Raw genomic sequence first — 6,000 nt, forward strand, 5'->3', positions numbered from 1 at the left:
TGAAATGTTTGAAATGGAACCTTAGCCTATTGCAAGAAAGAAAGTACAAGGAAAGAAACCTATTCTAATTGCATAAAGATCATGAATTAAATGTAAAAGAAACCTAGCTTAACCTTATTTATCACATGTGATGATTTAAACTAACCGAGCATGAAATCTGATCTAGAGAGTACTAACTGCTGTGTGCATGTGTAAATATAAAAGAACTCACTTTTTAAAATCTTTTTGCTTTATAAATGCAAATGCTAATATTTCCTTGATCTTTGGCAGGGGAGACAAGTGTGGAGCAAGAGGGCTAAAATGGTCTTGATGGCATGGTGGTCAAGTAGAGGCCTAACCCCAACATCAATGATGATTTTTCTCAATTCGGGATCAAAACAGGCTTTCCTACATGATGCTACAATGATTTACTACAGGATCCCCTGATTTACTACAGGATGTTACAGATTTATTATACGAAATTATAATTCATTGAATGACCAATCAAATCAAATCCAAATTGGATGGGACAAATTTTTTTATTGACTAGGATGTCTTAGGTCCCCATTCCATGTGGAATCACTCAAAAAGACCTCTGTTAACCCATGCTAAAAAATAGAAAAACATTACTAGTCGAAAATCTAGAAATTCGATAACTAGTGAGCTAGTAAATCTAAAAATGGCTAACCTAATCAAGTGAAAATGTAGTGGGGTAATTTTTGTTATGAAATAGAATTTTTTTTTGATCTAATGCAAGTGTAACCAACTCAATTGAAGCTTGTTATGCTTAAAAAATAGCATAAGTTTAATGTTCTTTGCCACAAAGGAGTTCCATAAATCTAGATTTGGCAATAAGAAGACTAATCCAATCAGCTCAATGATTGCTATGAACGTCCAAAGCTTTTCAAAGGATGAAATAATTCTTTTGATCCTGCAAAAGAACTTACATTAACCATTTAACTCAATCCTACAACAATAAATCATTAATACTAAATGCATAAGTAGAAATAAATAGAAACAAGAGATGCATGTGAATAAGAAGTGAAAAGAAGGAAAGAAAATGATACAAAAGGGCTCTGAGACTCTTGGGATGGCCAATCCCAAGGAAACTCAGAGAACTATGGAGAAAAACAGGATTTAGAAGTTGAATATGACACCAATCTTCATTATTTTCATGAACACAATTATATCCTTGCAAAAAAATACAATGGAACTGTAAAAATACAAGTTCTCTCCACAATAACACTAATGAAAATCTATCTTAGAGACAAATTCAAATTTGTACTTATAAAAAATTATTAGGAATCATTCCCCATGAATGGAGGAAGCTTTTGATCTGAAAATCACCCTATGAGTGATCTCAATTAAGAATTATTAATTGAAGGTAATACAGACTCATGTGCTGGTGTGTGTCCATGTTATTTTAGGCAACGGATCGATCAGATTGCAAAATACACAGACACTGGAAAATGGAAAACAACAGAGAAACACAGTAAGCAAATACAAGAACACAACAAATTAATAAGGAGTTCACCCTATCCTCCAGGGCTACATCTCCGATCTAGCTCTCAGTGGTGGCCTTCTTTTATTGTGTCTTCAAAGCAGAGAATTACAATGAGGAGCTCAATTTGAGTCTCCTGAAACAAAATTGATTAGCAGGGTGGTTCTTGGATTCCCCAAGCCACTAGAGTACACAAACTCTTTTCCTTACCAGCTCTTTGACCTCTATGGTCTTAAGGGGAGGAGCCCAATGTGGTGCTCAGTTCCTGACAGATCCTCTCAGGGATTGCTTGATGCTGCCTTATGCTGTAGGTTAGCTCGGCTCTCTGTCTTTCTGCTTCTTGCTTTACTGTCTTCTTCAGTTTTTCTTTCTCTGTCTTTGTTTCCTTCTTTTTCTCTGTATCCATTCTGTTCTGTCTGTTCGTGGCTTTAAAGCCAATCGACCTCACAACTATTCAATTTCCTTTTTGCCTCCGTCGGATCACCTGCTGCTGTTCGCTTGGAATCCCCTGTCTCTGTATCATGGTTATCGACTCACAGTGAGTGGCCACTTGTCTTACAACGAACTGCACCAACTTTTTCCTTGTCGGTTCGATTCTTCGGTTACATCGGGAAATGACTCGTCCACCACCTTCGCAATCTGACCTTAAATTCTTATATATCGCGGCTTAATCCCCCATCAATTTTGGTTTCTCCATCGGGCGCGTTCTCAGCCGTTAGATCTAGAGCCCCCAGATATGACGCCATTTGCTCGTTTCACGTGATTGACTTGCTTGACCGTTAGCACGCGATGAGCGGCGGTTTTGTCTCTCCTCCACCTGCCATACGTCGGGCGTTGAGTGGAATTGCTCCTTTTTCGCCAAATCTGCTTACCGCCCAAGGGTGCCCCCGATAAATACCGCCGGTTTTGGAGTGCGGGTCCCGCCTTTAGCCTTTAACCTTTTCCCCATGGTTTTCCCAGCTCCCATGCGACTGAGAGCTCGGGGCCTCTCCTTCTCGAGGGGTTTTTCCCAGCGATGCGCGATTAGCGCTTAGGGCTAATCGCGCATCAGAAAATACCTTCTTTTCCCAATTCGGGCTTCCCAGGGGCTAGTTTCGCCTCCTGCACAGTCTCCATTGGCCTCAGTCAGCGCGCTTTGACCGAGGTCCTCGTCATTCCACGCTAGCTGCCAACTGTTACTATTTAGAGGTTTTTCTGATCGCTCCATGCTCTTTGAATTCGAAGTTTTGTCCTGATTTGATTCAGTCATGGTTCTCTGATTTTTCTTCATGGATACAATTCAGATAAGCTTTCCCCACCAAAATCCCTTGATTAGTGGATCTGGTCCCCAATACTAGGAAACTGCATTAAATGGCAGGGAACACATTCCTCGATTTATCCAATCATTGGAGTTCAACAATCTATGCCATAATTCCATAATATCTTGTTTATTTATTATTTATTATTGCTTCTCCTGTAGTAGGGAGCAAGTCCATAAATTATCTCCTCCTCCAAATCTTCATAGTCTGCCCAATATTCTCCTAATATTCCACAAAAATAAATAATATTAGGCACAAATATGCAATTATTCATAAACCTTCCTAATGAATATATTAAAGTTAAAAATACATTATCTAATTTAGAAAGAGAGGTTTAATGTGTTGTAGGATGGTCATAAGCCTTAATTTATGTTTAATTTAGAGGCATGGGCCTTAATTTATGTATAATTTAGAGGCCCATCATACACCCATACTGAAAGTGTTTCTCATCCTTTGGGCAACTTAGCGACCTCATTGTGCCTCATCCATGGCCCTAGTGGCCTCTCTCTTGTGCATTAAGAATCTTGGTTGTAAGTTCTGTAAGGACAAGCCCAAAAAAATATTTGTGCAAAGAAAAATCATTGTTTCTTGAGATCATTAGCTTGCTTTCTTTCCCTTATTCAAGATGGGTTCTTGAATATTTATTTATTTATTTATTATTATTATTATTATTATTATTATTTGTTCAGTTTAGCAAGGTCTTCCATATCCTTATCAACCTTATGCTACCTTGCTCCACCATTTGGACAACTTTAAAACCTTCAAACTGCCTTTAGATGAGAACTAGGACATCTTGTAGTAATTACTGTCAAAACTACAGGAAACCTATAGGAAACCCTATTAAAACTAAAGGAAACCATTTTTTAGCATAAATGATATTTTGAGCCTAGGACAGGCCCTCAACTTTTTTTTTATAACTGAAATGGGTATGTTTTTTTATTTATTTGAAGGTAGATGGTTGGGCCAAAGCCTAAACAACCAAGAGTACAGTTGTCCTTATCGTCTTTCTTATGCTAGGATGGATTACAATTCTATCAAGAGAAGCAAGATTGGTATGATATCTCGTCATTAATGTTGAGCTGTCCCTTCTGAAGAGCGCACCCTTTATTTGCCATGAGTCTGCTTCAATGTTCGAATTCGTTAGAATGTGGTAGAATTTGTAGGTGTCGAATTCAAGGAGGGTTCTCTTTAATCTGCTGAGAATTTTGTTGAGGCTTGCATTATTGAACAATTCCTCCGTGTTGAGTTTTTTGATTAGTATTTCCGAGTCTCCAAATGCTTGAAAGTCTTTGATGCCTCTTTCCTTTGCAATTTGACATGCTTTGAGGAGAGCTAGAATCTCTGCTTTATTGTTGGTTTTTTTCTCAATACCCCAGCAAAAGCAATCCCTTCTTGAGCCATTCGGAGAGTACATAATACCCCTTGCTACAACAGCACCGAGGTTCCATTTGGAAGCCCCATCAAAGAAAATCGAGGTTAGATGTTGTTGCCTCCACCAATCTTGGAAAGTGATGTCAGAATCTCTTTTTCGCCATTCAGGTTTTGCAATGGGGGGGACCAAGGGGAGCTTTCGAGGCAGGGGGGAAAGAGAATCCAACCATCTCTTTTCTTCAGGAAGGAGAGTGAGGTCTTCTTTAAAGTAATATTACTGGACTGCTTCTAAAAGGAGGGATTTTTCTTTGATTGCTACTTTCAAGGGAGTATAAGAGATTTCTTTGAAAAAATTTTCATTCCGGGTCAACCAAATTTGCCAACATATGTATTTGGGGATGGCGATCCAAATTATGTTCCATAGAGATTTAGTGGGAATATTGTGGGGATATATGTGGCTCCATGAGGCAAATAAATCTGCTACAGAATCATGGCCCAAGGGGGCAATCTGGAGTTCATGGAGAATGTAGCCCCATACTTCTTTAGCAAAATAGCAGTCAATAAAGAGGTGTTTAGTTGTTTTAGTATTGCTTCTACAGAGGGCACATCTATGCGGTCCTGCGTAGCTTCTCTTGGCCAGATTTTCTCTTGTTAGGACTCTATTATGCACCAAAATCTAGGAAAAAAAATTTACTTTGGGAAGACCTCTAGGATCCCATACTTTTTTCCAAAAACTGGGCGGATGATTGCTGATTTTTGTTGGGTGAAGGGCACTGTAACTAGCAGCTATGGTATACCTTCCTGAGTGTCCCCATCCCCATGCATCCTTCATGCTTCGATGAACTGGTGCTGGCTCTTCAAGCAATTCGATAAGCCGATTTTGTTGCTGCAAGAGTCTAACAGGGATGTCGTGGAAGTCCCAGTAGCACCAATTGCCTTTTCTGTCCCACCAAGAAAGATCGTAGATGCTATTGATGCCAGCGTGTTGGAACCACTCCTTTATATCTGCGATGTCTTCAGACTCAGATAGTGAAGCATGATCCATAATGCGATCATCCCACATAGAGGTTTTCTTTCCGTTTCTGGGCATGCAATACATCTCTATGAAGAAGTGTATACTTTTTCGGCATAAATTCCAGGTTTGGGAGTAGTTAACTGAGATGCAGGCTTGCAGATTCCGTAGCGCAGGACCATCTGCATACTTGTGCAAGAGTGATTGACTGACTGGGTGTTGTGGATCACAATGCAATTTCCACAGGATTTTGCCACCAAGCACAAGGTTAACCATCGCAGGATCGCGAATCTGTAAACCGTCCTCTGTGATGTCTCTTTTGACTGTGTCCCAGTTGATCAGGTGAATTTTTTCTTGATTCCCTTTCCCCCCTTGCCATAGAAAATCCGTCAGGAGTTTAGATATTTTATCCATCACATTTCTAGGAGAAAGAAGAAAAGCAGCTTGGTAAATTGGCAACGTAGATAGTAGAGTTTTAACAAGAATTACTTTTCCTCCTTTTGTTAACCATCAGCCTCCCCAAGATGAGATCTTTGTTTTGATTTTGCTGATAATGTCGCTCCACAGATCCCTTTTGTTAATTCCATTTGTAATAGGCAAACCCAGGTATTTGATCTTGTCCCATTTTGCATAGGCTTTAAAGCCCAAGATCTGAGATATGCTCATGAGCCATATTCCAGCCATAAATTTCACTCTTTCTTTCACTTACTAAGGCTCATGTTACCTGCAATAGCATTTGAGGACTGAGTAAAACGCCATTGCAATTCTGAGAGAGGCTTCTCTGAGAAGAATAGAGTCATCCGCAAACAAGGCATGGTTTAAGGGATCTATGCCATGGG

The 6,000-nt window shown here is 39.6% G+C and overlaps 1 pseudogene; it reads right to left on the reverse strand.

Moving 5' to 3' along the window:
- The window catches only part of LOC149233093 (protein DAMAGED DNA-BINDING 2-like), a 47,216-nt pseudogene extending 41,968 nt beyond the window's left edge, over positions 1–5,248 (reverse strand).
- Between the last annotated feature and the right edge of the window lie 752 nt (positions 5,249–6,000).

The sequence above is a fragment of the Pinus tabuliformis genome, chromosome J (assembly GCF_031772625.1).
Source record: "Pinus tabuliformis cultivar Carrire ecotype Pingquan chromosome J, CPIR1, whole genome shotgun sequence".
Lineage (NCBI taxonomy): Eukaryota > Viridiplantae > Streptophyta > Pinopsida > Pinales > Pinaceae > Pinus > Pinus tabuliformis.